This window comes from Humulus lupulus, chromosome 2, assembly GCF_963169125.1.
Source record: "Humulus lupulus chromosome 2, drHumLupu1.1, whole genome shotgun sequence".
Classification (NCBI taxonomy): Eukaryota; Viridiplantae; Streptophyta; class Magnoliopsida; order Rosales; family Cannabaceae; genus Humulus; species Humulus lupulus.
In genome coordinates, this window is record NC_084794.1 from 253996851 (window position 1) to 254005278 (window position 8428).

Here is an 8428-nt window from a genome sequence, read left to right on the forward strand (position 1 = left end):
ACCAATCCTCTCCAGGATCTCAAATGGACCTACAAATCTAGGACTCAGCTTGCCCTTCTTCCCAAACCTTCTCACCCCTTTCCATGGTGAGACTCTGAGGAAAACGTAGTCTCCTACCTGGAACTCCACGTTCCTGCGCTTGGGATCTGCATAGCTCTTCTGTCTACTCTGAGAAGCAAGCATTCGAGCTCTAATCTTCTCAATAGCCTCACTGGTCCTCTGAACTGCCTCAGGACCTAAGTATCTCCTTTCACCTGTCTCATCCCAATGAATGGGAGATCTGCACTTCCTACCATACATCATCTCATAAGGTGCTACTCCAATGGTAGATTGATAACTGTTGTTATAGGAGAACTCTATCAAAGGCAGATACTTACTCCAAGATCCACTGAAGTCCAGCACACATGCTCTCAGCATGTCTTCCAGAATCTGAATTGTCCTCTCAGATTGCCTATCTGTCTGAGGATGATAAGCTGTACTGAACTTCAACTGTGTCCCCATGGATTTCTGCAAACTCCCCCAAAGCTTGGAAGTAAAAGTGGGGCCCCGATCTGACACGATCGACCTAGGTGCTCCATGGAGGCGCACGATCTCTCTCACATAGAGATTTGCATACTGATCAACTGTATAAGTGGTCTTCACTGGCAGAAAGTGAGCTGATTTCATGTAGTGATCCACTATCACCCAAATAGAATCATGCTGACCAGTAGTCCTGGGTATGCCCACCACAAAATCCATTGTGATGTCTTCCCACTTCCACTCTGGGATATCCAGAGGCTGCAGTAGCCCTGCCGGCCTCTGATGCTCATCCTTGACCTATTGACATGTCAAGCACTTAGCCACATACTCTACTACATCTCTCTTCATCCCCGGCCACCAGTATAACGATCTCACATCCTGATACATCTTTGTGGTGCCTGGATGCAAAGAGTAAGGTGTAGTATGAGATTCATCCAGAATCTCTCGCCTCATTGCAGTGTCTAACGGAACACATATTTGACCCTTGTATCTCAACAAGCCTAGCTCAGACACTGTATAATCCCTGGACACTCCAGCCATAACATCCTCTCTGATCTTGATCAGCTGTGGATCACCCAACTGACCTTCTTTGATTCTCTCCAACAGTGTAGATTGTAGCGTAATGTTAGCCAACTGGCCCACCAGCAACTCTATACCAGCTCTGGTCATATCATCTGCTAACTCCCTGGCTATCAGCCTCATACCATGAATCTATCCCGGACCCTTCCGGCTCAAAGCATCAGCTACCATGTTGGCTTTTCTTGGATGATACAAAATCTCACAATCATAATCCTTTACTAACTCAAGCCAATGCCTTTGTCTCATATTCAGGTCTTTCTGGGTGAAGAAGTATTTCAAGCTCTTGTGGTCTATATAGATCTCACACTTCTCTCCATAGAGATAATGCCTCCATATCTTCAAAGAAAAAACCACCGCTGCCAACTCTAAATCATGAGTAGGATATATCTTTTCATACTCCTTCAGCTGACGAGAAGCATAAGCTATTACCTTCTCTGATTGCATCAAAACATAGCCCAAACCCTGATGAGAAGCATCACAGTAAATCACAAACTTCTCCTGGTCTGTTGGAAGACTCAGAATCAGAGCTGTAATCAATCTCTGCTTCAGTTCCTGGAAGCTGTTCTCACACTTATTTGACCACACAAACTTCTGGCTTTTGCGTGTCAGCTCAGTCAAAGCACTAGCAATCTTTGAGAACCATTCCAAAAAACGCCTATAATAACCTACCAATCCAAGGAAACTTCTAACCTCAGAAGCATTCTTTGGCCTTGGCCAATCTCTGACCGCCTCGATCTTTTCTGGATCTACCTTAATCCCCTCCTTACTGACTATGTGTCCAAGAAAGGATACCTGAGACAACCAAAATTCACACTTCTTGAATTTAGCAAACAGCCTGTGTTCTCTCAGTCTCTGTAGAACCAACCTCAGATGCTGCTCATGCTCCAACTCAGTCTGAGAATATACCAGAATATCATTGATGAAGACGATCACAAACTGGTCTAAATAATCCTTGAACACTCTGTTCATCAGATCCATAAAAGCAGCAGAGGCATTAGTCAATCCAAATGACATAACTAGAAACTCATAATGCCCATACGTGGTACGAAAAGCAGTCTTCGGTATATCCTCTTCCTTGACCCTCAACTGATGATAACCAGAACGAAGGTCGATCTTTGAGAATACCTTCTTACCTTGCAACTGATCAAACATATCATCTATCCTTGGAAAATGATACTTATTCTTAATTGTCAGCTTATTCACTTCCCTGTAATCAATACACATCCTCAGAGAACCATCCTTTTTCTTCACAAACAGAACTGGCACACCCCAAGGTGAGAAACTAGGTCTGATAAAACCCAAATCTAACAGCTCTTGCAACTGTACCTTTTACTCTTTTAACTCAGCTGGGGCCATTCTGTATGGTGCTTTAGACACTGGCTCCGTCCCTGGTGCCAGTTCTATAACAAACTCAATTTCCCTATGTGGTGGCAATCCTGGCAAATCTTTTGGAAACACATTCAGGAATTCACATACAAGTCTAGTATCTTCTGGTCTCACTGGCATGACCTGAGTGGTATCAACCACACTAGCTAAGAATCCAATGAAACCCCTTTGCAATAGATCCCTGGCCCTCAACACAGAAATCATAGGAATGCGAGGTCCATGCACAGCACCAACAAACATAAAAGGATCCTCACCTTCAGGCTCAAAGGTGACCATCTTCCTATATTGTGCTTTCTTGCTGGGCCTTGACTCATGGGTGCTATGTGGTGCAGGTAAAGGGAAAGAAAAGCTCACCCATCCTTGAGTGGAGAGATTAGGTGGTGATGTGTACATATGCAGCCGCTTGACCACCACGGCCAAGGAGTTCTCAGGGGAACTAGGGGTTTACCCTATTTTTGCTGCTTAGGTCGGCGGAGTTTGTAAATTTGAAACAGTAATGACCATTTTGAGTTGTAAATAACTTGTAAATGTTTTTGATGGGCCCATGAACACTTTTATGTATTAAATAAAATATATCCTTTCCTTTTTATTGGTTTTCCACCTTAGACTGTTAATAACACTTAGATGCACATTTTTAACCAAAGGACTCAGGTAGCGAGTCAAATTTCTGGTTCACCGTAACTGTTCTGGAGTAACCAGGGCATTACACTCGGAGTAAAGCATAATTTGTGGTCGGATTATAAGTGTCTCTTCAGTGCGTGGAGATTTCTTCCTCGATTGGGATCATGGCTTCATAACCATAGGCCATGGAGAATGGCGAATGGCTAGTAAAGGTCCTAGAAGTGATGTGGTAGCTCCACAATGCTTTAGGAAACTCCTCGAGGAAAGCGCCTTTTGACTGCTCTAGCCTTTTTTCAAAGTGGCCTTAAGTGTCTTGTTGACCGCTTCCACTTGCCCGTTTGCCTATGGAGGAGAAAATCTTCATGAGTCCATGCCTTTGACAAAAGTCGGTGAAAAAATCGCTATCAAACTGTAGGCCGTTATCAGAGACTATCTTCCTCGGGAGCTCGTAACGGCAAACAATGTTCTTGACGACGAAGTCTAGTGCCTCCTTAGAGGTGATTGTAGCGAGACGTTCGACATCGACCCACTTCGTGAAGTAGTCGACTGCCACAATAGCATACTTCACTCCTCCCTTTCCCGTGGGAAAGGATCTGATTAAGTCAATGCCCCAGACTATAAAGGGCCAAAGACTTGTCATCTGTGTGAGCTCATTTGGAGGAGCTCGGGAGATGTTGGAATAGCGTTGGCACTTGTCACATTTTTTGACATAGTCCATTGCATCACCATTTATTGTAGGCCAAAAGTAATCTTTTCTCATAATTTTCTTCCCCAGCGTGGTCCTCGCAGAAGCCATCATGCACTTCCCGGAGTATGAGGTTGACTCTTGCTTGGACACACACCGGAGCAGAGGTAATGAATATTCTCACATATACAACTTACTGTCCATGATTACATACTGAGGCGCTTGGTAAAACAGCTTCCCAACTACTTTCTTATCCTGGGGTAACTCTTCGGAGACAAGATACTTCATTATTGCTCCATCCAACCATCCTGGGGCTTGACCACTTCTACCTACTCGAGAGCTGAGAAGCTCGGAGAGGCCAAGTAGTCTATCGGGACCACATTGATCAACTCAACATCCTTAGTGGTAGCAAACTTGGCCAGGGCATCAACATTGGAATTATGTTCCCTTGGCACTTGTCAGATGGTGAACTTCTTGAAGCTCTGCAGCATTTCCTAGGTCTTGGCAAAATAAGCAGCCATCTTTATCCCCCGGGCTTGATATTCTTTGAGGACCTAGTTCACTACAAGCTGAGAATCGCTAAAAATTTCGAGGCCTTCAGCTTTGAGTTCTAGGGCTACTCGGAGTCCGGCAATGAGTGCTTCATACTCATCTTCATTGTTTGAGGCATCAAACCTAAATCTCAAAGCATTGTGAACCCTATGCCCCTTGGGGGATACCAAGATAAGGCATGCTTCGGCTCCATTTTTGTTGGAAGACCCATCTACAAATAGCCTCCATGTGGGTCCGACCACTTGGGCCCCCTCGAGTCGCTCATGTGTTCCTGTGCACTCATCAATAAAATCTGCTGGTGCTTGTCCCTTTGTGGCAGTCCTAAGAAGGTAAGTAGTAAAAATGACAAAGTTCGATCACCCACTTAAGGAATCTCCCAGAGGACTCCGAATTTTAGAGGACTTGCGTTAAGGGCTAGTTGGTGAGGACCCTAATTGGATGCGCTTGGAAGTAAGGCCTTAGATTTTGAGAAGCTATCATCAGGAAAAATGTTAGCTTTTCCATGAGCGGATACCTAAAATCCACTCTGAGGAGTCATTTTCTCATGTAGTAAATGGGATATTGAACACAACCTTCCTCACAGACCAAGGCAGCACTTATGGCGTTCTTGTAGACAGCCATGTAGAGGAGGAGGGGTTCTCCATCTGCAAGCTTCGATAAAATTGGAGGGTTCTCCATGTGGGCATTCAGTTGCTAGAATGCTTGTTTGCACTCCTCTGTCCATTCAAATCCCTGTCCTCCTCAGAGGGTGTTGAAGAAGGGAATGCATTTATTAGTTGCCTTCGAGACAAAGCGGTTCAGAGCTGTTATCCGACTAGTCAGGCTCTACACATCCTTGTGCTTCCTGGGGGATGCCATCTCTATCAATGCCCTTATCTTCTTGGAATTAGCCTCTATTCCTCGAGTGTTGACAATCAATCCTAAGAACTTCTCAAAGGCCACTCCAAAAGTGCATTTCTAGGGATTTAACTTCATCCCGAACCTGCAGAGGACAAAAAATGCTTCCGCCAAATCTTTCACATTGTTGTGGGTTGTTCTCAATTTTATTAGCATGTTTTCTACATAAACCTCCATGTTTCAACCAAGTTGGATTTTGAGCATCCGATTTACTAATCTCTGATACGTGGTACCAACATTCTTGAGACCGAAAGGCATCACCTTGTAGCAGTAGACGCTTGTTGACCAGTATTTTGGTCAACGACACTAAGTCAATATGAACGACAAATATAAATTTAAAGAACTGAAATCAAGTAAAAGACACAAATAATTTATATTGGTTTGGCCCCAAGAGTTGGTAATGACCTACGTCCACTTGCACTTATATTAATCAAGAAAGTCTCAGACCAAAGATCAAGAAGAAACATGGTTCAACTGAGTTTCTTAAGCCGGAGAGAGAATACAATTCAGTAGGGTTTTATATGTAAAATGCACACTAATTTAGCTTAGAGATAATGATTTAAATAGATCTATATTTATAGTCTCTTATTGGACTATGAGCCCTTACAAATTAATCTAGGCCCTACACGTGTAGTGTGAGATTGTTATAACGAATTAAACATTCAAATAATACTAGAGAAATAAATTCAAATATCAATTGGAGACATATCTTGGGATATTTCACAATGTTGACGGTGAGAACTCGTCAATGATGTTATGTCAGAAAAATCAAAGTATAGAGCTTATAAATGGAAAACTTTAAGAACTCAGCAAGAAACTTGGAAAATAGTTGCATACGAAAATGAAGAAAATAACTTGTATTTCTCTTTTACAAAGTTACAATGATTTCCCCACCCCTTTCAAATGGGGGTGTGGAGCTATTTATAGAGGGGCTCTAATGGTCAATGGTACATGTGGTCCCAAGGGGACAGGGAGGTACTCTGATGCTGTAGGTGATCGTGGTGCAGGTGGTAATGGTGCAGGTGGTAATGGTATAGGTGGAGTGGCGGTCAGATCCAGTACATGTCAGAGACCTCAAGGTAACGCTTCTGGCCTTATACTATGTCATACCACGACCACCACCACTTGTTTGGTATGAATTTCGGGAGCGTGGTAGTGGATTTTTAACCACATACCATTCTTGTATTGCCACTACTTTTCTGGCATGGATGCCTGGTTCGTGCCTTGATCCTTGGTGGCCCGTACATACCTATATAGAGGAATTTTGATCGTACTTTTTTTCACTTTCTTTACCCTCCATAGGTAATTATGGTGACAAATTTTCCACTTATACTCATTGGGTGTATGGAGTGTATGGGTGCCCCCTGAGTACAAAAAGGCATCATGCTTTACACCAAGTTTCCAAGTCACGGGAATGCATAGGGAAGATCCTGGCTACTAAGTAGTAAACAAGATACGAGGCAGGGTCGTGAGGTATGTAAAGTGTGGTTGGCTGCCCGAGTGATAACTCTACATTGCACACGAGGTGGGTATCTTGGATGCATGACTGAGGCATGCCTCTAGGTGCATATGGGTGCAAGGGCCTTGCGGCGTACACAGGCGCATGGGCCTTGCATGGAAAACAGGCGTGGGGGTCCGTAAGGCGTACAGGCACGAAGTTCCAAAAGGCTCACAGGTGCGAGGGTCTGAAAGGTCCTAGAGAGGTGCATGGGAATGAGGTCCTAGCTAGGTGCATGGGCGCGAGGTCCCCACGAGGTGCCTAGGTGCAGCAGCTCGCGAGGAGCCTAGGTGCAATAGCCTTGCGTGGTGTAGAAGTGTAAGAGTCTTCACGAACTCACTCTTGTGGGACAAGGAGGTCAGCTGATTGCATGAGAAGAAGGCCTTGGGTCCAAGATATGCTAGAGGTTCACTTGTCGTAGACACAAAGACCTGCGCGAAACATGGTGCCGCATGATTATCTAGGAGCTTTGTGTTAGGAAAATTTATACATGATCTTTATTTATTTTCATGTAGATCTAATATTAAACAAGTTAACATGAGACAACCTAGAACATGTTTCTAAAATTGAAATCAAAGAGTAATGATAAGAATACTTACATTATACGCAGGGGAATGAATGAGTCCTTCCTTCAGTTTCTCTAACCCTTATATCCTTTTTGTCGCAGAGTATTACCAAGAAACCGAACTGATCTTCAATTTTCTTCACAGTCTTCCAAAGTATCCTTGGAATCACCTAGACTAGAGTGGGAAATTCTCAACACATGAGATAGATACACAGAGAATAAGAGAAAAGAACAATAAGGCTTAGAAAATGACTTATGTTTAGAGAGAATCTAAAACCTATCAGAAAACCAGTGTCTATCGTTTGATTTCAACTCTCACTTAACATTCCTTTTATATAATCAATTAAGCTATTTATTTTAATTAAAAAATCAATAAAATAATAGTCAATTAACAGTCCTAGGTCAAAATTTTCATGGACTTTAGGCCCGTGAAATTTCCCATATAATTATAAGCTCATTGGACTTAAAATTAAGGCATGTATTATTTTCTATTGATTTAATTAATTAAATAATTATTTAAATCCTTTATAAAATTAATTATTTATAATTTGAACCTTGATTTAAACTTATTTATTAATTTAGATACCAATTTATCTTAATTAATAAATCTGCCCTAATATTTCTTTTCTTCTCTGAATTGTATAACTCTGTGAAACTATCCAAAATTGGCCTGGTCAACTTTGATAATTCTTATTGATAATTAAATCAATTAATTAAGACTATCTAGATGATTTTATCCAAGGTACAGTGGATACCATGGGCCTATGAAATCAAGCTCCAATAAGTTATCATAAATCTAACAAATAAATTTACTAACTTATTAATTCCTCGTGACTCCACTAAAGACTTGGAATTGCACTCTTGAATTCATAGAACGCTCTATAACAAATATAGATACGCTATTAATTATCCATTGTTACAACCATAATTGTCACTCAATCCTCTATAGACGGTCTATAATGAAATGGAACTAAAATACCATTTTACCCCTCATTGTATTTTATCGTAAAAACACTTAGTTCCTTGTAAATGATATTTCAGTAAACTAATATTAATTACTGAAATGAGATCTCTATCATTTAGCACCTTGAACCAAACTAAAAGAAAACCATCATTTCACTTCTTC